The 24,839-nt window shown below is 39.6% G+C and overlaps 1 protein-coding gene across 3 annotated transcripts in view; it reads right to left on the reverse strand.

Moving 5' to 3' along the window:
• SDHAF4 (succinate dehydrogenase complex assembly factor 4) overlaps positions 1 to 24,839 on the reverse strand; it is a 71,002-nt gene that overhangs the window by 22,420 nt on the left and 23,743 nt on the right. The gene's annotated exons all lie outside the window — the stretch shown is intronic.

Genomic DNA, 24,839 nt, shown 5'->3' on the forward strand with positions numbered 1-24,839 from the left:
TGTGGTGAATAAGTACTGTTTTGACAGGACATATCTAGGACATTTGTATCCCTGCACCATGTTTCATTGGACAGCACTGCTTTATAGTGTCCCTGATAGATGCCCGTTTATCTTCTACTTGAATGGTAGGGAAATAGCTACTACCCAAGATCGTATATTCCATTTTTAAACAGGTTTATTTGCTAAACATAATTTTAAATAATTTAACCTATAATACACTTCCCTCTGATTTCTGCATAAGAATCCTAGTTCTGTGGGTAAATATAATAAGTTCACACTTTCTTTCACTTCATGGCTCTTTGTCTATTTTCAGACCTTGTCTTGTGTCCTTCTTTTGTTCTCTTTCTCAGGCCAATCTTCCCAAACACCTTCTGTGCTTCCTCCCATGCCTGTTTTCAAATTCTTTCTATTCTGGTGGTCCTCCTCCACAGTTCTTCTAGATCATGTTTTCCTAAATTGAACTCTTTGTCTCAGTTGTGGTTTGATCAGCAGAAAACAGAATTACTACTTTCCTGTACTCCAAGAACTTCATTTCCATAAATGGAACCTAACCCTATTTTGCCTTTTAAGTTCTTTTTTAAAGCATCTCTCATTCTGTTGTGCATTTTAAGCTCATTGACCAGTAATAGCCAGTCCCCACTTTATTTTTAACATAAGTTCGCGTTGTAGTAAGTCTCACTAAGTCTGTATCAGACAAGTACCCCCCCCTTTTCTTAAAGCTTTTATTTATTTATTTATTTACTTACTTACTTACTTATTTATTTATCAGAGAGAGAGAGAGAGGACAAGCAGGGGGAGCGGCAGAGAGAGAGGGAGAAGAAGGCTCCCCCCAAGCTGGGAGCCTGATGCAGAGCTCAATCCCAGGACCCTGGAATCATGACCTGAGCTGAAGGCAGATGCTTAACCTACTGAGCCACCCAGGTGCCCCCCCTCTTTTTTTGATTAGACCTCTAATTTCTTGCTGTCGATGAAATTCTGTTATGCACTCCAGAGAAAAAAAGCAGAAGAAGAGTGAAAAAACTCAGAGGTAAAAAGGTAATTAAGAAATATGATTTATTATTAAATCTGTCCCTTAAAAATATTAAATCAGATATAAAAGAAAATATTAAAAAGAGAAATGATAGCCTTTGACAAAAAATGGTAATAAAATTGCCAATTGAAAATGGGCCGACAGTAAATTGTTCATGCCAATAAGTGACTTTTAAGCGCTTCTTAGGTTAATGCATGCACTGAATTATTAAGTAATTCCTTTTCGCCAGGCTAATACCTCTTTAACACATAAAAGTTGCAGTTCATCTTTAGAGATACAGGTTTACCTGTGAGTGTGGCGCTGCAAATTGCAGGGGAATGTATATACACTGTGTTCCGATTCCTGCCTCTGAATGACGCCTGCAGGAACCGCCCAGAGCTGTTCCACCTGCAGCCTGATCTTCTATAAGGAAAAATTCCCTTTGTTCCTTTTGTGGGATCACATGTGGAAAGAGCATTCCCAACCATTCATCTGAATTACTAAAATTGCCTTTTGATTAGGCCATCTCTCCCTACTCTTCTTGTACCAGACTTTGAAACGACAATTTTCCTAAAGCGAGATGCAGCATACATTTGCCACAACAAGTGTGCGTCACGGAGGTCCCAGCAACTCAAGTACCTCAAATCCTACGCTGAGTATTTCGGTACCACTCCATGATCCTAAAATCGGGTAGCTGACAAACAGCTCCACCTCTCAAGTTTCATTATGGGATCAGTTTACACACTTTAGTGAGCCGTGTCGCCTCCTGTGTTCTGAGTCAGTACACTGTGGCCGCTCAGTGGATCCGTCTTCTCAGAACACTCTAGAAAACTGACAGTTGAATATCTGGCTACTCCTTTTTAGGCTGTTTTCAGTACATGGTCTACATATACTGAGTAGTGAAATTATTAATAATGCCTTAGCCTGGATTAGCTTTTTTTTTTTTAAGATTTTATTTATTTATTCGACAGAGATAGAGACAGCCAGCGAGAGAGGGAACACAAGCAGGGGGAGTGGGAGAGGAAGAAGCAGACTCCCAGCAGAGGAGCCTGATGTGGGGCTCGATCCCATAACGCCAGGATCACACCCTGAGCTGAAGGCAGACGCTTAACCGCTGTGCCACCCAGACGCCCCAGCCTGGATTAGCTTCTTCACATCCATTATCTCCCTGGATCCCTACAACCCCCCATGAGACCAGCAGGGCAGAAATGATTCCCCTTTTATGTAAGAGGAAGCTTAGATTGCGAGAGATAACACGTTTGCTCAAGGTCACACAGAAAGTAAGTGGTAAGCCAGGATTCAGACCTTAGTCTGATAAAAAAAAAAAAATAGCAATGTTCTTTTTATTATGATGCTTTCTCTATGTTAGGTAAGGTAGAATTCACCTAAAACTTCTCCACTTACTTCAAGAAACTGTCCTTTGTAAAGACTATTCATTTCATCTTTGAAAGACATAACCAGACTTATTCTATGGTACATGCTATGATGTATAATCCTCTGGTGACAAAATTAAGCACATGGTTTACAAAATATTCAGCAGTACCTAAGACTTGAATCACATGAACAACCATTTTCTACTGTTCGTACTTCAACTTATAACGTATCCTTAGAGATTGCCTATTGAACAGGGTTATGCAATATGATGATACAATAGAATTTGGGGCCTGGAAGGGACTTTCATCTTTTAAACCTTTTAAAATTAGCTTTAAAAAGAAAGATTTTATTTATTTATTTGACAGAGAGAGAGCGAGCACAAGCCGGGAGAGCGGCAGGCAGAAGGAGAAGCAGGCTCCCTGTTGACCAGGGAGCTCGATGCGGGACTCGATCCCCAGACCCTGAGATCATGACCAGAGCTGAAGGCAGACGCTTAACCAACTGAGACACCCAGGCGCCCCCAATTTAGCTCTTTTTTAAGTGAAAAGGTAATGCGTATAGGGAAAATTCAAATAGTATAAGAAGATATGTAGGTAGGTATATACCTTCTAATGTACAGATGTACCTACAGACATTTTTACACTATTTGAATTTTCTTACCCTACTTGAATGCTTGAATATTACATATTAAATATTAATATTATATATCAAATATTAATTATTAAATCTATGTATATATTTAACATATATATTTATATCTCAACCAAGAGCTCCAATTCCCTAATCTTCCTCCCCAGAGGCAATTTATAGATCTCCTAGAAGCTGTCTAGGCACACACAATATAAATGTAAACGAAAGCACGCTGTACATACTGTTCTGTATCTTGCTTGTTTTTTTTAACTTAACGATATATCTTGGAGGCCATTCCTTAGCAATGCATTATTTTCCAGGGCTACATAGTATTCTAGGCTATAATTTATTCAAAAAAATCCTACTAATAGAAATTGGTGTGGGGGGACTATATGCAGTCTTTTGTTATTATAAACAATACTGTAGTCATAACCTTTATATATATCTTGACTAAAAGTGGAATTGCTGGGCCAATCTGTATGCATTTCTATCGTACTGTTTAATCATTGTAAAATGGCCTTTTTTATCTAGTTTAATGTTTTTCCTATAAAATTCAACCTTGTCTGGTATTAATATTGGGGTCTCTATTTTCTTTTTGCATGAATTTGATCTATCTTTTACCATTCTTTCACCTTCAAGCTCTGAGTCACTTTTTTATGTGTGTCTCCTATTTGGTGCTTACCTTTAGGTTTGCTTTGTCATCCAAACTGAGATTCTTATCTTTTAATAAGCAAGTCTATCCATTTTATATGAGTTCTGTCATCCAATTTTGTTATGTTTTCAGTTTTTAATGCTTCATTTTTTTTTTTAGCTGGTTCCTTCTCAGAAATCTTTTGCTAAGAAGAACCTTAGAAGGGGCGCCTGGCTGGCTCAGGGAGTGGAGCACGGGACTCTTGATCTCAGGGTTGTGGATTTGAGTTATGTGCTGGGCGTGGAGAATGTTTAAAAATAAAATCTTTTTTTTTTTCAAAGAAGAATGTTAGGAAAGATAATAAGAAACTAATGAAATTGGTCATACATGGGGCTGGGGTGAGAACAAAGTGGGAAGAATCAGGAAAGGGACAACTTGTCTGAGCATAACATGTATAGTTGTTATTTTGGAAAGAAATATTTCTGCTGGGAGCCTGCTTCTTCCTCTCCCACTCCCCCTACTTGTGTCCCCTCTCTCGCTGGCTGTCTCTCTCTCTGTCAAATAAATAAATAAAATCTTTAAAACAAAATCAAAATTAAATGTAGGCATAACTGTGCAATTGAATATAAACAGAAACAAATGAACCTAGTTGTATTTCAAATGAACATAACTTCAGAGGGAAAAATAAACGAATCCAGATTATTTTGAACATAGCACTTTATCTACCCTCGATGTAAAAATAAAAAAGAAATGCCAACAAGTCTTAAATCCTATAATTGGTTAGAAACTTCAGGTTTTTAATGTTTACTTGAATAAACACATACTTTAAAAAAGTTTAAGATATCATTTACAACCATACAATTCACACATTTAATGTATGCAACTCAATAGTGTCTAGTATATTCACAGAGTTATGCAACCATCACCACGATCAATTTAGAACATTTTCATTGCCCCAAGAAGAAACTCCACACCCATTAACACATACTCCCCATTCTCCACCCCCCATCTCCCTCCTACTCTTAGACAAACACCAATATACTTTCTGTCTCTGTACATTTTATTCTAGACATTTCATATAAATGGAAGTCTACAGTATGTCATCTTTGGTTATTGGCTCCTTTCAGGTACTTTTCATAATGTGTTCAGGGTTCATCCATGCTGTAGCACGAATCAACATTTCATTCCTTTCATTGCTGTGTAATAATATTCCATTGTGTGCATATACCACAGTTTCTTTATCCATTCATCAAATTGGACATTTGTGCTGTTTCCACTTTTTTGAGATGAAGGGTTCTTCCCACTATTTACATTGTTAAACAGAAGTGATGAGAGCAGAGATTCTTATTTGTTCCTAATTTTTCACTATCTTCTCCTGGCCAAGTATTACAATGGATCCCTAAATTCCAGACCTGCCCAGCCCTCCTGTCAAATGCAACTTGTTTTTGGTAAGACCTGATTTATATACAGATCAGTAAGAAAAAGACCACTCAACAGAAATAAAATGGAAAAGTGGGCAAGGACATAAATGAGAAAACAACAAAAAGTGCGGTAAACATGTAGAGAAATATTCAAACTGCCTGGAAGTCAGTTAAAAACAAACCAAAGCACCACACTTGCTAATTCAATTAACAGAAATCTAAAACATAACAAATGTGCTATGAATAATGTTGCTATGACTCTTTAAACAAGTTTGTGTGTGGACATGTTTTCATTTCTCTTGGGTATATACCTAGGAGTGAATTGCTCAGTCAAATGGTAACTCTATGTTCAAAGTTTTGAGGAACTGTCAAACGTTTTTTCAAAGTGACTGTACCATTTTACATTTCCACCAGCAGTGAACGAGGGCTCCAATTTCTCCACATCTTCACCAACACTTGCAATAGTCTTCTTTTTTCTTTTTTTTCCATTATACCCATCACAGTGGATGTGAAGTGGCGTCTTATTGCGGTTTTTATTTGCATTTCTATAATGGCTAATAATGTTGAGCATCTTCTGACTAACTCATTCATCATTTGTGTATATGATTTGGAGGAATGTGTATTCAGAGCCTTCGCCTATTTGTATTTTTATTAGTAAGTGGTAAGTGTTCTTTGTATATTCTGGACACAAGTCCCTTGTCAGGCATATGAATTGCAAATATTTCCTCCCATTCTGTGGGATGTCTTTCACTTTCATGATGTCCTTTGAAACACAAGAATTTTTAATTTGGATGAAGTCCAGATTATTTTTCTGTTATCACATGTACTTTTGGTGTCGTTTCTAAGAAAACATTCATTGCTTAACCCAAGATCATGAAGATGCATGCCTATGCTTTCTTCTAGGAGTCTTATGGTTTTAGCTCTTACATTTAGGTCTATGATCAATTTTAAGTTAATTTTTTATGTATGGTATAAGGGAAGGTACAACTTTGTTCTTTTGCATGTGAATATCCAGTTTTCCCAGCACCATTTGTTAAAGATTTTTCTCTTTCCATTGAACTGCATTGTTACCCTTATCAAAAAATCAATTAACCACGTGAGGGTTTATTTTTGGACTCTCAGTGCTATTTCTTTGATACATATGTCTATTCTTATGCCAGTACCATAGTCTTGATTCCTATAGCTTTAGTAAGTTTTAAAATCAGAAAGAATGAATCCTCCAAGTTTGTTTTGTTTTACTTTTTTTTTTTGGTATCCTGGGTCTCTTGCATTTCCACTGGAATTTTGGAATCGACTTGTCAATTTAATCAAAAAAGGAATATGATCTTTTGATCATGTTTGTATTGAATGTATAGATCAATTTGGGGAATACTGCCATTTTAACAACTTTATCTTCCAATGCATGAACAGGGGATGTCTTTCCATTTATTTAGATCTTCCTTAATTTCTATCAACAACGTTTTGCAATTCTCAGAATACAATTTTCACCTCCTTTAAGAAATTTCTTCAAAAGTATTGTTCTCTTTGATAGGATTGTAAATGAAATTTTCTTAATGTCATCTTGGTTTGTTCATTGTTAATATATAAAAAAAACAATTGATTTTTGTATATTGATCTTTTATCCTTCAGCCTTGCCAAAGTCACTTATTAGTTCTCATAGATTTTTAGTAGATCCCTTCAGCTTTTCTATGTATATTACTATATAACATCTATATAATGTAATCATCTATCACTATATAATCATCTATGATGATTGTATCATCAGCAAAGAGAGGTGATTTTGTCTTTTTTTTTAAGTATTTATTTATTTGAGAGAGAGAGAGAGAATGGTGGGGGAGGGGCAGAGGGAGAGGGAGAGAGAGTCTAAAGCAGACTCCACTCTGAGCGTGGAGCCAACCTGGGGCTTGATCTCAGGACCCTGAGATCTTGATCTGAGCGGAAACCAAAAGTCAGATGCTTAACAGACTTTGCTACCCAGGCACCTCAATTTTGTGCCTTACTTTCCCTTTTGGATGATTTTTATCTTTTTTCCTTGCTTAGTTGTCCTGTCTAGAACTTCCAGTGCAGTGCTAATTAGAAGTGGCAAGAGAAGACATCCTTGCCTTATTTCTGATCTTAGGGGGAAAGCATTCAGCCTTTTGCCATTAAGTATGATGTTAGCTGTGAGGTTTTCATACATTAATACTAAAGTATTAGGGATAACAGGCATCATGTCTGCAATCTACTCTCTCAAAGGGTACAGAAAAAGTAATGGGTGTGTGTGTGTGTGTGTGTGTGTGTGTGTGTGTGTGTGTGTGTGTTATGGAGAGAGAACAGAAAGATGGTGAATGTGATAAGGTCGATGTGGTAGATAAGGACTGAAGAATTCTAGAGTGACACATTCTCCAGTCTGTTTCCCCTGAGCCCTTTTACCAACTGAAAGGTTTACTGGGTGCCACCTCATTTACTCATCAAGTTTGAGAGCAATATTCTTGGCTTGATCCTTGCTGCAAACCCAAGACACTTCTTAATTTTCATCTTTTGTTACTTGGAGTTAAGCAGCAGTTGTCTCTTCCAATGCTACAAGTTCTGAATTTCTAGACTCTCTATTCTCTTTTGTTCCGGCTTGTAAACTAGCCAGTTATTTCTGAACCCATCTGTCTTTTAGTAATTTGGAAATGCACAAATATTAACCCATCTCTTCCCCTAAAATTACAAGTCTAGAGACACATCATTTGTCTTCCAAATTATCAGAGGCAGTAGTATATTTTGCTACAGCATAACATGGATCAACATTTATCTTCAAAATGTTTCATATTTGGCCGGTGGGAGAACTTTGAAGCTGGCCTTCTGCTTATTATTCTTTGAACACATCCTTACTTTTGGACAAAACTAGATATTCCAGGCTCATCTTGTACTTTCCTTGCCCCAGCCCTATAATCAGCCATTTATTCAAGAGCCCGAGTTCCTTGAATCGAAAATAGTATTAAGAAACCAAGTTCTAGGAGTTCAATGTGCTCATTGCTGCAGAAATATCAATCCTTCTAGGCCGAACAAGCTAAGTGATGTATGTATGTATATACATACACAGGAAAACACATACCTACATACCTATCTATCAACTACCTACCTACCTTGAAAACCAAGTGTTCACACTGATACTTCTATCTCCAATTCCAGTTTGATACTCTAACATTGATTCTGGCCCTCCTTTGTACCATATTTGTACCTCCTTTCTCTATCAGTGAGAAGCCTGGCTCCTCTTCCCCAATATATTTACTTATCTGCTCAATCCCTCCATATATGATCAGCCTTCCAAACATTTAGGCTCTATCTTTGGCTCTACCTCTTCTGGACACACAAACCACATGTGACCAAGTTCCCTTGACCCTGGCTCCAGCCCTTCTGAGCACTTAACCATATCCCAACCAAAGGAAGGCAGAATGAGCCAACTAAGTTTTTGAGGCAGTTATAATATCAAAGAAATAATAATCTTGGCTAAAAATGTTTGTGATTGTTGGCATCTTAAAAAGACCCTTGGGCCCCCAACCCAAGGGCTATTTATTACCTCAGCAGATGTTAATCTATCCTGACTGATATATCAGTGCATGTGGGTAGGGTGGGAATGTGGGGAGAAGTGACTGTTTCCTAGGAGTAATTCCCTGCTTAGCTTTAAGAATATAACTTTTCTATTCAGTGTGTGTGTGTGTGTGTGTGTGTGTGTGTGTGTGTGTGTGTACACACATATATGTATACGTATTTACCTGTGTATATTATATATGCATACATATACACACTACTAGTAGGGGAAAATTATCAAATGTATTCCTTTTTGTAATTCTAAGAACAAAAATGGGTACAGACCAAGAAAAAGTAGTAGTCTATTTTTATTTTTATAATTTTAGTGTATCTTGTTTTCAAGCTAATGTTAGCACTCTCACAAATTGAAATTTAATTCTGCTTGGACTTAATATGTTGGTTTAGACTGGTAATCGCTTTTCATTTTTTTTTTTTAAGATTTTACTTACTTATTTGACAGAGACAGCCAGCGAGAGAGGGCACACAAGCAAGAGGAGTGGGAGAGGAAGAAGCAGGCTTCCAGTGGAGGAGCCTGATGTGGGGCTCAACCCCAGAACGCTGGGATCACGCCCTGAGCCGAAGGCAGATGCTTAACTGAGCCACCCAGGTGCCCCCGGTAATTGCTTTTCAAATTCAAGATGATGCTACCAAACATATTAATGAATGGTAGTGAAAGCATAGTTTCCAAACTATGTGCAGAACAGTAAGCCATTCTATATATCAGTTTGGCACATAAATAAATATGTCCATCTTTCATTTGAAAAGGGCTAATTCATAATTACAGGGGAAAAAATCAGTAAACTAGAATGCAGTCCAATTTCTGAAAGCTTCCTGGGACATGGGCCAGTCAGTTTCTTGGTGGATAACTATTTGCCACCTCTCAGGTGGTCAGTTCTCTGACTTGGTGAAGGACACGCTGATGAAGGAGGACTGAAACAGGGGAGGCTGCTTTGGTTGGTGAAGTTGCTTGAGTCTTACGCTGGAGGGTGGGAGACTGTGATCCTGTGTTTCCCTCACCCTCTCTAAGCCTGTTTTCTTATCTGTGAGATAAGAGGACTGGAAATAGTAATTCTCTGGTTTATCCCAAGTTCTATTATTCTACTATTAGGGTTATTTATTTCCTTAAGTAAGACTTTCCACCTTGAGCAGAAATCTTATCTTCCAAAAGGATTTGATGAACCTGGATTTCTGGCTTGCAGGAATTTAATGGAGAATTCAGGCATTGTCCATGTTCTTATTTAGTTGCAGCTGCTTCTCAAGAGCCTCGAAAGCCATTCCTTTCATAACTAAAGCACAAAAATAAGTTCCTTAATTTTCTAATGATTCTTCTCTGCTCTAGATACCATCTGGGATTTATAATATATTGGCAGTGTCCAGTTCTAACTTCTGATCCACTTGACTAGAGCTGGTGGTACCTCGGGGAAGGTGGAAAAGTAGCCACAGGCTTTGTGTGAAGGTGAAGAGCTCCCCACCATCCAGCCACCTCTGCTGAGGGGACCCCAGGCCTTGGACTCTATGTGCAAGGGGCATTATCCCTGCGATACAGACAAGAGGTGGGAGTTCACAAGGACACCGGGTAAAATGTCCTAGAGCCCTATGTGAGACAGAGCTGGGGGGAGTTTTGTTCATCTTTGATATCACAACTTTGATGTTGATAGGAGACAGCAGAGTGCTCTCTATTTACAGGGGACTGGTTTCTCTTGGGTGAAAGAACAGTTCCAAGGAAAAGCAGCCATTATGGGGAAGGTGATGAATGTGCCATTCTAAAAAGCCCGCCATGCTATTATACCACATGGCCATCAGCCAGCTTCCAATAATTCTGTCCTTAGTATGTTGCTGGTAAGCTGAGAGTAAGGAGTCAAGATGTTTGTACTGTTCAGTCACTGTAAAAATTACAGGTGGTAAATGAAGAATTGATCAGTGAGATTCACCAGTTATTTGTTCTCAAGAGTATGAATGACAAGTGGGTTTGCACCAGTGATATTTTTTAGAGTGGCTTCAGATAATTTTCATTGAATACTTTGCGTATTGACTCTTCACCCTTTTAACAGCGTGGTTTGACTCAAGAAAAATGCAACGAGTATGCTGGGGTTTTTTGTTTTCTTTTCTTGGCTTTGCTTCAGAGTAGTTAAATAAATAAAGGAAAATGGATGGTTTCATAAAAAACAATTACCAATATGTAATTCAGTTGGTATCAATACTTTTAAACCCAAGAAATAACTGATAAACTTTATGGAAATGACTTGTAATTAGCCATTAAACTGTCAATGCTTGTACTTCTTGATGTGAGGGTATGATGTACTGTGAAACACCTTCCAGAGGGTGATGATTGTGCAGGGAGATGGATTCAAGCTGATGGCTGCTGGGGCAAAGAGGAAGTTGAAGTACTAAGAGCGTTACCCAGATGCTGGAGGCCAGGATAACACAGTCAGGCAAGTAAGCATATAATGCTGTTCTTGACTGCATGCCTTTAAGTTCTATAAGCAGTTAAGAAACAAACAGGTTGGCTGAGAATTTCTGGAATGCCACTATTTCTAAAATTAAAAAGATATTTGCTTGATTATCAGTTGCATCTACATTTTATGTCATACTTTGAAATGGCTAAATATAGAAGAAGATATATTAGGGATCTAACATATAAACCGCAAATAAAATGAATTCAAACTGGATACTTTCTTTTCTAAGTTAATCGTTTTAAATTTAGTTTCAAGAGAAGCAATGAAGGGGTGGGGGTAGGATGGGGAGGAGGGGAAAGGGGAGGGTTAAAAGCACTGACTTGGTGGTCAAGAAAGCTAAGTATTGGCTCTGGAGCTACTGAGCAGAGGGTGAGCTCAGCGAGGTCACTTACTAGTCTCTGCACCTGTTTGCTTGGCTGAACATTAGATACTAAGTACTTCCAAGATCTAAGTAGCCATGATTCTAAGATAAACATCTTACCCTCATCCCTCATCCTTCCTCAGACGCATAGACCCATTACTCAAGAGATCACATCTGCCCACTCTGGTTCTATCCTGCAACAGTAGTTCCAAGCACTGCTCTCAGCTCTTCAACAATACAATCCAGGCGCTGTGCTCCCGTTCTCACCACCTCCCTTTCCTCTTCTACATTTTAATAGGTTATGGCTAATAAAGCTTTAGGGAAATGAGTCAATGAATCACAATAATTATGCACAGCCCTGAAGATAAACTTTATATATATATATATATATATATTATATATATATATATTTATATGTTTTATATATATTTATATATATTTAAAAGAAATAGAATTCTTTGTAAAATGATTCTGTGTTCAGATTGTTAAATCTTAATGATTTTGTATTAAGGGGGGTGAAGGGCAGTTTCCAGCCCTGCCTTTTCATTGTTTTAAAGGAGAATTTTTAAAAAGTATTCAATAAATAAAGTGGTTTAGCAATTTTATTGGTAATTAGTTGTATTATCAAATATAACTAAAATGCTTTTACATAATATTTATATGATTTTATAAATATAGTTTGCCTGTTGTTATTTCTTGGATTTTTTTTCTGTGTGCAACTGTGAAGATGCTTTGATTACAGAACAGTGTACAGAGGTTTCCATTTTGTCTCTGAGGAGGCGGTTGCTATTACAGGATTTAAAAAATTGTAGACAGATTCTAGTTTTAAAACTAAGGAAAAATCAGAGTGGTGATATCTCAAATGAATTTGAGCAGAAATGGGGCATTTGTTTGATTTTTTATATAACTGAAGAAAAAAAATCCAGCCTCCCATATTGTCAGCCCCTAGGGACTGACTCTGTGAGGAGAGGAACATGTTTTTCTATCCCTTCCCTGCGCTTATAGGGTCTGGTAGCAGACTAAGTTCCTTTTACAAATTTTATATAGGATGTATTAAAGAAAAACTGTTACTGAGAAATGTTTTATTCTAAGTCTACCCACCAGGAGTAGATAGCACTTTTGACTAGAAGCGACCTTAGTTTTTTGCCTACATGTATACAGTCTGCAAAAGTGTCAAATGGAACATAAAAGAGTATTCTAAAAGTAGTACACTAGCAACTGTGGAAAGTAAATGAAAGAATGAGGCACTTAGAGAGAAAAAACAGTATGAAATGACTGGAGGTGGGGATGGTCCAGGGAGTAGGAACCATGATGTCAAGTGTAGTCATCTGAAGACATTCCCATACACTCTGGTGCAGAATCAGCAAATCTATCCCCCCCCAGGAAATGCAAGCACAGTCATTATTATTTGGGATGGTGGAGGTGGAGTGAGGGAGGCTTCCTTACCGTCTTAAGGTTGTGTAAGAGTTTCTAAATGCTTACACAGCTTAAAAAACTTGAGGAGGGCTTCTGGCCTTTGGTAGGTCAATGCTGAAAACAGTCATTATTCAAGCTTGCTCGGCCTATTCGAAGGCCGGTGGCTGTCTCCTCCATAGCAGGCTTGGTCCAGGTATCTTGTACCATGGTTCTTGTTATGGTTTGAATTGTGTTTCTCCCCAAAAAAGCTAAGTTGAGGTCCTAGCCCTGGCCTTATTTGGAATGAGGGTCAAAACATGACCTTATTTGGAATGAGGTTCATTACAGATGTAATCTGTTAAGATGAGGTCATAATGAAGTAGGGTGGGCCCCTACTCCAATATGACTGGAGTCCTTCTAACAACAGTCATGTGAAAGCAGAGACACACAACAAGAATGCCATGTGACCACAAGGGCAGAGATTGGAGCCATGTGCCTGTAAACCATGGAATGCCAAAGATTGCCGGCATTCCATCAGAAGCTAGAAAGAGGCAAGGAAGGATTCTTCTCTACAGGTTTTAGTGGGAGTAATGCTCTGCTGACACCTTGAGTTCAGACTTCTGGCCTCCACAATGGTGAGAGAATGCAGTTCTGCTGTTTGAAGCCATACAGTTTGTGATACGCTGTGTGGCAGCCCTAGGAAATGGACGCAGCTCACAACGCAGGGGCACTCGGCATTTAATCCCCAGTCCATCCCCTCAAAGGCGTTTTTGCGGGGGTCCTGCTTGGAGTGGGGTATGAGTGGGCCACACTCCTTCCTGAAGCCAAAGCCCGAGCCCTCTTCCCTTCTCCTCTAGAAGCAGCCCAGGTTAGTCTCTCTCAAAGCACCTGAATCACAACAGCTATTTACTTCCTTGGTAGAAGCAGAGACATAAAAAATAACTTGAGCCTTAAAAACACAATACTGGTCTCTTACTGGATTGGTGCAAGGGACAGAGAATTTATTCTTCCCTGGTGAGGTCACAATAATTAAAGGAAACCAATAACACGGTGGAAAAAAAAGCCCAATGGATTTTTTTCCTTAATAGCTTACCTATCATGTTAGTGTGCAGTCGTTTCCTAATCTGTGCTGCCCAAACACAATCTCAGTCACCTCAAACCCTGACTGAGAGAATCATAGGAGCGCCAGGCGGTGTAAGGGACTCAGAGGTACAGGAAGTATGGCCCTTTCCCAGCACCCGCCAGCATGCAGTGACCGGCAACATCAGCATCCCACCGAGAAGAGGCAGGGGTGATGGAGGTGTGGGCAAGATATGAGCCACAGATGGACACTGAGTGGCCAAGTGGCAAGGAGGTCACCTCTGCAGTGAGGAATAACTCACACGCTGTTCTGTAACAACCCTTTCCCAAACATGCTAGTGCAAGGACGAGTTAGCCACTTGGGTTACATACACACTTAAAGATAGACAAAGGACTGGGGCACCTGGGGGGCTCACCCAGTTAGGCATCTGCCTTCGGCTCAGGTCATGATCTCAGTGTCCTGGGATCGAGCCCCCCATTGAGCCCCACATCGGGCTCCCTGCTCAGCGGGGAGCCTGCTTCTCCAGCTCCCTCTCCCTCTGCCCCGTCCCCCAGCTCGTGCTCTCTCACTCACTCTCTCTCAAATAAATAAGTGAAATCTTTAAAACAAAAAAGAAAAGATAGACAAGGGACTATCTAAAAGACTATATGATGAATATTTGTAAATAGAGGTATCTTTAAGGAATAGACAATTCCAAAGAGTTTAACTGCCACTTTTTCAAAGGAAAATAAGTGGAAATATATGAAATAATCAAAGATAAATAATAAGAGTTTTAATAATAACAACAATAACTTTCCTGAATGTAAAAGATGGTGAAACTTTTTAATATTTCCTAAAGTCTGTGAAATCACTGTCCTTGGTCTTTAAGAATTAGTTGTAGAGGGGTACCTGTGTGGCTCAGTCAGTTAAGCCACCAACTCTTGATTTCAGCTCAGGTCATGAAGGTCACAGTCTCAAGGTCATGAGATTGAGCCCTGTGTCTGGCTCCGCACCCAATGAGGAGTCGGCTTCCTCTCCCTCCCCCCCTTCTCTCTCTCAAATAAATAAATACATCTTAAAAAAATAAAGAACTGGCTGTAAAACTGAAGAACTGAGAACCACTGGGTTACCATCCTGCTTACAACAGGATGTTTAAACTCAGGGTAATTATGAGTATTTTAAGTCTAAAATAAATACCTTGAAATAAATGAAAATATAGGCAAAATCTTCCTCTACTTAAGACGAAACCAAACAGTAAAGCAAGACTTTTTTTTTTTTTTTTTGATTTGCAGTCAACATCAGCTCTTTCTTTCTCAGAAAATATACATCTAAAAAAACTCCTTGGCCTTTCAGTACCACCCCCCCTCCTGGGTTAGTACCTCCTTCCTGCTGACAACCTCTGTTCGTGTCACACCCCCCACCCCCCCAAGCTGGACAGGCTGCCCAGCCAGGGACCTATTTATTCTCTGACATTTGCTTAACTCCTCTCTATAAGATACTACACATCCAGTGGGAAGCTGTTTGCCATAAAATATCTCAGAGGAGAGAAAAAGTGTGTAAAAGGAAACAAAAATAGTAACTGTTGATAAATACTGATAATGGTTAAAGTTGGGTGGTGGGTACATTCGTGGGGGACACATTATGTTATTCTTTCTACCTCTGTGTATTTTTAAATTTTTCATAATAAAAGCTTAAGCAACAATAATAAAGTGAATGTCTGGTCTCTTTCCACAGGACATTACTTAATGCCAAGTGGCAATGAATATACTGAAAGTAATTAACACATTCTAATGAGTTATACACATCTTAACAGGCGCCTTAATACCGTTAACTGTGCAAGTATGCATCTAGACGGCCTTTTGGAAGTGACTCTAATGTGAGGAATATTACAAAGAGCAGGGAAGTTTGGAGAAAAGCACATTTTCTGAGAGGGCTTAAATTAAATCAGGATATGTAGGTCTTGAACTGGTTCTGAGAGTGTCCTGAAATATTTATCTAGTACTCACATTTTGAAGCAGAAAATAAGGAAATATCTTGTATTTCGATTACTGAAATAGCTATGACATTTCATGCCTAAGGATCTTTTTAGTGACTTGACCCTGGTGTGGTAACAAGGCCTACTTGATCGCCTGCAGTGGGGACGGCGTGTGGGGGTGGAGGGGCTTGGCAGGAAGTCAGCAGGAGCTCATTCCCCCACTGGTGCTCATCTAAGTCAGGCTGCTACACGCCAGAAGAGGAGCTTTGCTTTGGCAGAGTATCTGAAAATGTCAGCATTATTCTTTTCTGAAACTATTTTTGTCTCTTACATTTTAATTATTCTAAATTTTAGAAAGCATCTGAACACGGTAAAGAATCTTTATTCTGTTATTTTGGTGCTTGCTGTACTTACAGCTTCCCGTTTCTAGTAAATTCTTTTTAGATTGCCTTAAAAAATTAAACACAAATAATATGGGTAGTTTAAGTGAATTTAGTGTTTCTGAAAAGTAAGTGGGATCTGCCTTACGTAGCCTGAAGTTCTTGGTTCATTTATAGAAAATGAGGGGAACTGCCTTGGAGCTCAGCTCATATCCATGTATGAATGATGCTAAGACCAGGCCCAGTCTCTGACATTTGAGACCAAGTCCATTACTGGGTTAAACTCCTCCCGAGGTGGCACTTGCCAGCCCTCCCCAGCCCCTAAGGCTTTCCTCAAGCAGCACGTTAGCTCGACCTGCCCCAACTCTGTCTTCCTTAACTACCACTTATCTTTTTATTTTATTTTATTTAAAGATTTTATTTATTTACTTGTCAGAGAGAGAGTGAGAGAGGGAACACAAGCAGGGGATGTGAGAGAGGGAGAAGCAGGCCTCCCGCTGAGCAGGGAGCCTGACTTGGGTCTCGATCCCAGGACCCTGGGACCATGACCTGACCCGAAGGCATACGCTTAACAACAGAGCCACCCCGTCACCCCTACCACCTATCCTTTTTTTTTTTTTAAAAATTTTTTTTAATGATTTCTTATTACATTATGTTAGTCACCATACAGTACATCTCTGGTTTCTGATGCAAAGTTCGATGATTCATTAGTTGCGTATAACACCCAGTGCACCATGCAATATGTGCCCTCCTTACTACCCATCACCTACCACCTATCTTTTTAAATCACTTGCCCCTGGACCTCAAGTGGAACTCTCTGCTACCTGTCTTTTATCAACATCAGAGATCATAGAAGATTCCAAATCTTTTAATATTTTGGGTGGTTTTAAAAAAAAGAGTGCACTTTCATTTAATAAATCAATTATTTTTTAAATAAAGCAAAAGAATTTGGGGCACTTCTATAGCAATCCAAATTTTTAAAAATGTTTCTCATTATATTTTCTAAACAAAAGCAAATAGCATCGTATGTTTAAATGTTCTTTCAATGACTTGGATTAATCATTTTATTTCACCCGAGAGACCCAACTGGTCCAATTCTAGAATATTGGGCCAGGTAACTGTTATCAGAGGGGAGTCTGAGAAGGAAACAGATCTACCTTCTGGGCTGTGAACAAGACCAGGCTGTGGGCTAGTGAGGGTTCAGTCAAGCAGTCTTAATGCAGCATATAAAGGCCATCACAATAAATAGTAAGTGGTAGCTCACACATGCGATTCCCTAGGGAAGGAGATTCCCTGCAAAATAACAGGAGTGCTAGTATATGTGGACAGAACACGGCAAGAAGGAATCCAAGAGCAGTAACTAAATTGTTGATCAATACAGGGTTATGTTATCAATAAGGGAATGCCTACGGGTAAGCAGGGTTTTGCATCTCTTAAGAGAGATAGTGATGAGAGTTTGGTGGGGTAGGTCTCAGAAGGATTTTGTATACAAATATTCAAAACCAGGATACAGTTATCAAAACTTTAAGGTCTTAAAGCCCACCTAGTCATTGCTCCTGAGATTCGAGGCCCCAGTGCCCTGGTAATAGCAGCTTGAATGCTGTGTCAGTTTTCTACTGCTGCATAAGACATTATAACACACTTAGTGGCTTAACGCAGCACAGACTTACTATCCACAGCTTCCTTGGATTAGGAGTCTGGGCACCTGTTAGTTAGGTCCTCTGCTTAGGGTCTCACTAGACTGAATTTGAGGTGTCGGCTGGGGCTGGGATCTTATCCGAGTCTCGGAATCCTCCTCCAACCTCATTCAGGGGGTTGGCAGAATTCAGAGCCTTGTGGTTGTAGAACTAAGGTCCTTGTGTTCTTGCTGGCTGCCAGCTGGGGATCGCCGTCAGCTCCTAGAGGCTGAGTCTCTAGCATACGGTACCATATGCCTCTAGCCTGTGGCACCTTCCCAGCATAGCATCTTATTTCTTCACAGTCAGTAGGAGACTCTTCTTCCGGTTGGCTACAGTGGGGTCTGTTACAAAGGTAACATGACCACTAGAATAACTGCTCCAGCACCTTTGCCATATAACGCAACCTAATCAGGAGAATGACTATTTCATTATATTCACAGGTCCTACCTGCACTGAAGGGGGAGGGACAGTGCACATACACCAAGGGGAGGGAATCCTGGGGCCACTGTGGAATTCTGCCTACCACAAATACTGAATTATTCAACACTGAGCCAACATTTATTGAGTGTTTACTAAGTACTCAGCACTGTGCTGCAACGGGGGATACAAAGCTGAACAAAGATAGATAAGGAAGCCCACGGACTAATGGAGGAGACAGAATTGACAATTCTAAAACAAGTCAGTACATTTGTAATGGCTGAATGTGGAAAGAACACAGAAAAGACACTCGAGAAGGTGAGGTATCGATCAAAAGGTGTTTTCTAGACAGACAGTAAAGAAAAGGCATTTCAGGCAGAAAGCATGTTTATCATCAAGATGGGGAGATATTGGGAAGCCTGTTTGAAAGTCTCTTAGTGGTAGGTCTTGACTGGAATGGAGAGGGCCTGTGGAAGAGAGGCCCAAACAGATGTCAAGGCCCAGACCAGGAAGGGCACAGAACTTAGGACTTCATTACAGGCAAGAACCACTGAAGAACTTTGTGAAGGGATATTAATAAGTTAAGGTCACAGAGGCCAAGTTATACCAAAGGGGGGAAAAAGTGACCTCATGAAAATAAACATTTCAGCATAAACAAGCAGAACGAGGAGCAAAATCTCATACAAATTGATAATAGAAAGACCAATATCCAAAGGAAAATGAGCAAGGGACAAGTAAAAGCAATTAATAGAGGAAATGAGAAAATGCAAAAGGCTGATAAGCATAGGGAGAGGTGTTTAACATCACTTGTCATTAAGAAGTGAAGATTAAAATAGTGGAATTCTGGCTATGAAATTATTAGGATAATGCCTATATAAAAAAACATCTATACTTACTTAAGACTATTGAAGGACAATTTACCAAAGGTTAAGCAGGTATAAAGGTTTCCTAGATAATTTTTGTTTTCTTCTTTATACTCTGTTTTCTAAATTTCCCCAAGAAATCTGTGTAAGTTCTTAAAATAATAACTAGTACATTCATTTATTTTAAGAAATAGAGCTTCTAATGAAAAACAGCCGTTCTTGCCCAGCCAATTCACCTCCAGGGGCAACCACTCTCAGCTCTTCCATTTGATTCTTCTGGTATTTACCTCCCTCTTTCTACATGACACGCACACATTGTTATCTCTGGACTGATCAGTTTTAGCAATTACCTCCTGGCTTCTTGTTAGTATGGGGTGCTAGACTCAGCTCTGCGACACTATCATCTTCTGCCCACTTCCTTCCCTTCTCTCCACGCAGCTAAGTCATCGCTCAAAAAATTCAAATCAATAACGTTTTAAAAATTGTTATGATTATGTAATAACTACACGTGTTCTGACTTATCCGCTGAGCCAGGCAGTGTACTGTAGGTACATGTCCTTTCCTGCACAAAGTTGTGTTTTTCTTAGGGTTAATAATTTAAAAATCGTCTCCTTTTTTGTTTGCATAGTTTTCTAGGTTCCTGTTGTTTCCTAAATTCTCCAACATTTCTCAGATGCTTATCAATAATTTTTTTAACGCTCAAGCAAATTAAATAATACACCATTTCCATTTCCCTCTCTCTCCCATATCTCCCTTCTATGCACCTCCCACCTTAGTCTTGTCTGGACTGGTTGTTCTCCGGGTTGTTGCTTGGCTGTGCCCTGGAATCTTCCTTTACTGCATCCCTTGTGTTGAATCTCTTGCTTCCTGGATCCCATGTTTTTTTGTTTTGTTGTTTGTTTATGCCTTCTTTGGCGGAAGCACATCCACCAGCAGTTCCCTAAGATGTAGTATATGAGAGTAAAGCTTCTTTCCTGGGCTTTGCTGTCTGAAAATATTTTGATTCTCATACTTGGTTATGTATGTTCCATGCTCACACTTGGTAGGCTGTACTGAGTTCTAAATGAAAAAATTTTACCTTCAATTTGGATCAGATTGCTTCACTATTTTCCAGTGTTCTGGTGGAAAACTTGGTACCATTTGTTTTTTCCTTTGTGACATTTCCCTCCCTCTTCTTTGGAAGATTTTTGATTATCCCTGATGGTCTACAATTTCATTATGACTTGGAATGGTACTGGAGGGTCTCTTTAGTCTGGTAATATATTCTTTGATTCTGCTAAATAGTCTTGCATTGACTCTTTAATAATTTCTACCCTGTTTCTCTTTGTCTTTCTGGAACTCCTGTTAGTTGCCTGCAGTGGGGACTGGCATGTGGGCGGGGGTCAAGTAGCTCCAGATACATAAAGTAAAGCAGTGCCGAATCTAGGAACAAAACGGGACATGACATAAGTGGTCTATCCACAGATAAATACCTTGACAGTCAGGATTCATTGTAGGAAACAAACCTCTCTAGTTACTCTAAAAGGAAAGTACTGAAGTGATGACATTGGAAAGGCTGGGTAGGTAGAGACTAGAATGAACTTCCAGGATGAATTTCAAGAAAGAGATGGCCAAACTGGCCTATGGCAGGGGGCGGCCATCACCTCAGCCACAACGAGAAGGGTGGGGACCTGTTCAGTACAATATGCTAACGTGGTAGTGACTCAGGAATCGGAAGGCACGGATGTCACTATTGCGATACCTCTTGACTCCACAAGGCTAGAGACTAAACACTGGAGTGCTGCCGCAGGCCGATCCGAAGTCTGTGCAACCGTGCCTGCCCACTGTACAAGCTCGCAGCAGGACGAGGGCCCTGCCTCACATCCCCTTTCAAATCCCATCAAGTGCAGTTAATTGGCAGAAATTGCACTCAGAACCCTCACCTTCTTTGGCATTCTAATCCCCACAGAACAGAAAAACAGAACATTGGAAAAGAGGACAAAGGCCAAATCAGCACAACCATCAGGGTACATTCACACAGGGTCGAGCCATGACCTCTGCGACAGGGACAAGGAGCTGCCGCAGTGACGGGCTTGACTAGAGGTGGTCAGGATTCATTATACGGAAAAACATTAAGGTCTGACGTGAGTCGTATTTTTTTTTTTTTTTTTTTTGAAGCAGAGAAGGGCATTTCATTCATGTAATTTATACCCAACCTCATTCCAGCAAAGGACTGGAGGAAGAGAGAAAAGATGTGTGTTCGTAAAGAAAGGCAGGGGCATTCCAGTCAGCATTAACCTATCTATATAAAATAAGGAAATAAAAAGATTGTTCTGCCCAGTTGAAACATTTAGTATGTAGGTATGGACAATGGTGGAGGGTCATGTAATCAAGGGTTTGGATTTGATATGGGACGATCTACTCAGAAGTTCTGACATTTCTAACCAGCAGAAAATGAAAGGATGCTATCAAAATAAAATCTGTGTAGGCTTTTTTTAAAAAAAAATAAGGGACCTACCAGAGTCATTGACTTAGGGATGAGACAAAATATGAGCTCTTCTGATAAACAAAAGAATCCAAACTTTATGTATGTCTAAAGTTGAAGATGCCAACTTGAATACAGTGACCACCTGTGCTAGGAAATATACGGTGTGTTAAGATAACGGTTACAGGAGTGCCCAGTGGCTCCATTGGTTAAGCATCTGCCTTCCATTCAGGTCATGATCTCAGGGTCCTGGGATTGAGCCCCACATCGGGATCCCTGCTCAACAGAGAGTCTGCTTCTCCCTCTACCTCTCCCCCCACTCATGCTCTCTCTCTCTAATAAATAAAATCTTTAAAAAAGATAATGGTTACAGTCCAGTCTGTAACATCTCAGTTTATAAGATTTTTCCAAAGGGGCTAAAGACAACCCTGCAAAGACATTTCCCTAGTTTTCTCCTTTGCATGTTTTCAGCTTCCAATATTCTAAGTTGCTTCTAAAAGTCCCTTTGTTTTTCATCTCCTTCTCACACCTGCATCAACAAAAAACGCCCTTCTCAATCTGTCCATGATTCCTTTTTACTAGCAACAGCTAATTAGGAGTACTTGCAGTTTCAAGGCTTTAGACAAGATTCCACTTGCCACGACCAAGTTAGAAATGCAGGGCCTAAATATATCTAGACTGTATTTTAAGTGAATATGGGCTGTTCCTGAATTTTAAGCAACTTTCACATAACTCATGTTCATATTCATTAACCAAGGCTATGTAACTGTCATAAAAAGAAATTATAGGCTCAGATGTCCAATCTTTATGGAAGCATTCTTCAAATGAGCAGGAATAGATATTTAACATATTTTAGGGATCATTCAAACCTTATTTTTACATGTCTACATTATATTTTACATATGTTACACTTTGATGCCCCAATAAAGCTGATTCCCAACTAGTTTTCTCAGATGATAGCGGTCAGCAAGTAACATCTGCACAAAATCTTCTGAACGCCATCTCTACATCTGGCGAGTTCCCCAGTGTGGAGCCTCCCAAACCCACACAGAATTCGGTGAAAGTACATGTCCTATCTTCCACTAGGGTAGACAGACATCTGGCTTTAGTGTCCACCCACATAAGACAATGATGCAGAAATAGGTTAGGTGAGGGGGACAATGCTACCAAGACTTCATTTTGTCAGTGTGCTTGGCAGCAGCCTCAGGGCCTCAGGGGTCCGTAGCGGTGGCCATGGCGGGTTCTTGCCTGGAAGAGATGCAGCCGACTAGGATTTGAGGCAGCAGCTCCTTTCTCCAGCCAGCGCTGTTGTGCGGGTCTGAAATGTGGTCTTAGAGGTTTAGCCTGTTCTGCTCACCCTTCCAAAGTGTCTGCATTTAGTACCCTCCTTCCTACTTAAATTAGCTCAGCAGTTCTTGGAAGTGTGTGGTCCAGTTCAGGGGATCTGTGAGATTCTCCCTTTTCTAACTTCGGATCTGTGTGAAGCCAGCTTTTTTCTTCAATACACCTCAATCAAAACAGTATCAAAACAGACTGAATGCAGAAGAGGATATGAGAATACAGCTGCCTCCTATTAAGTTAGACATAAAAGAGAATTGCAAAAATATGAAACAATACCACTCTTCTTAATTTTTTTTGTTTTGGAAAGATTAGTTATTTTTGCCAAAAAATGCTATTTTATGTTAACATGTAATGGGTTTATTATGGGGTTATCTTTTATTTTAAGATTTTTATTTTTAAGTAATCTCTACACCCCAGCTGGGGCTTGAACTCACAACCCTGAGATCAAAAGCCACATGCTCTACTAACTTAGCCAGTCAGGTGCCCCAATTATGGGAGTTTTTTAAAATTAATTAAATATTTAAAAGATTGCTTGGTTTTCATTCTTAATATGGTAAATATCAATAGATATAACACATATAAACATGAGTTCTTCGGGGTCCTAAACAACTTAGGGACCTCCAAAGAGTTTTAGAGCATAAGAGGGCCTTAAGACCAAAGAGGCCTGAAACAGAGTAGATTCTGTTACTTTATCTAAAAACCTTGAATATTAGAAGTTACCTTTTTAATTTTCCATCCAGATTTGGGTGATCATAAGAGAGAAGTAGGTTTAGACAGAATACACAGTCTTGCCCCCACTGGGGAGAAAGAAAAGGAGGGAGATGCAAAAGCAGCACATTTTGGAACCCCGGCCAGAGTCTGCGCGGGTCAGGAAAGCAGTATCTGTTTCTACAAATGAAAGATCTCAAGGAGGAAGACTTAGAACAAAGTCCCCAGAGGACACAGAACACCAAATACGTAATGATCATAAATATTTCTTAATATTCATATATTCCCTCCTGTGCATGGATCATTCAATATTCTTTATATTTCATTCACAGCAGCCAGTCCTGGCTTAGGGAAGTAAGAAGCAGCTTCAGTTCCAGTGGTTGTACAGAGGGAGGCCCACCAAAAATGCTCTTCTGGAGCCAGGAGAGGCTTGAGGAATCTTTACAGGTCCAAGAATCTTCATTACATCACTCTGTTCACTCCATCTCTTCTTGGTCAGTAGCTACGTCAATCTGATACGTGGCAAGGTCAGAGCGCAACTGATCACAGAATGAATATTTGACTTGATTCATATCTCACAGAATCAGTTTAGATTTTAAAAGGTGAACACTTATGTCTCTCAAGAGTCATCTGGTAACAAAAATTCAGAAAGTGATAGCCTCATCAAACATAGAAAGTTCCCTTAGGTTTGGTTGGGTTGAAGTACAGTCACTTGCAATGCATTTAGCCTTCAGTTATCATTTGAAATTGTTCTCATGTGTAAATCAAATCCATCAGACATTATGACAGGATGGCAAGGGCTCTGTTTCATTCGTCACCAAATACACAGAGCCTAGCAGAATATCTGAACAATCACTGATTAAATAGAAAGAATCAACTGAACGCAAGAATGAACTCAGGAATTCTTCATTTTACTCTCCTTCCTAAACGATCAATCAGTATTGGTTAACAGTCCACTGCCATTCTTCTACTTATAAAAATTACTGCCCTGTTCTGAAAGTATCATTAAAATTGCTGATACATCATTAACAATTACTGTTACTAAGTTTATTCATTGTAAGCCATACTATTCATCCAATGAACATTTGTTATTTATTTGCAGAATATGGCTTTAGGT

The sequence above is a fragment of the Ursus americanus genome, chromosome 29 (genome assembly GCF_024610735.1).
Source record: "Ursus americanus isolate L20-20 chromosome 29, mUrsAme1.1.p, whole genome shotgun sequence".
Lineage (NCBI taxonomy): Eukaryota > Metazoa > Chordata > Mammalia > Carnivora > Ursidae > Ursus > Ursus americanus.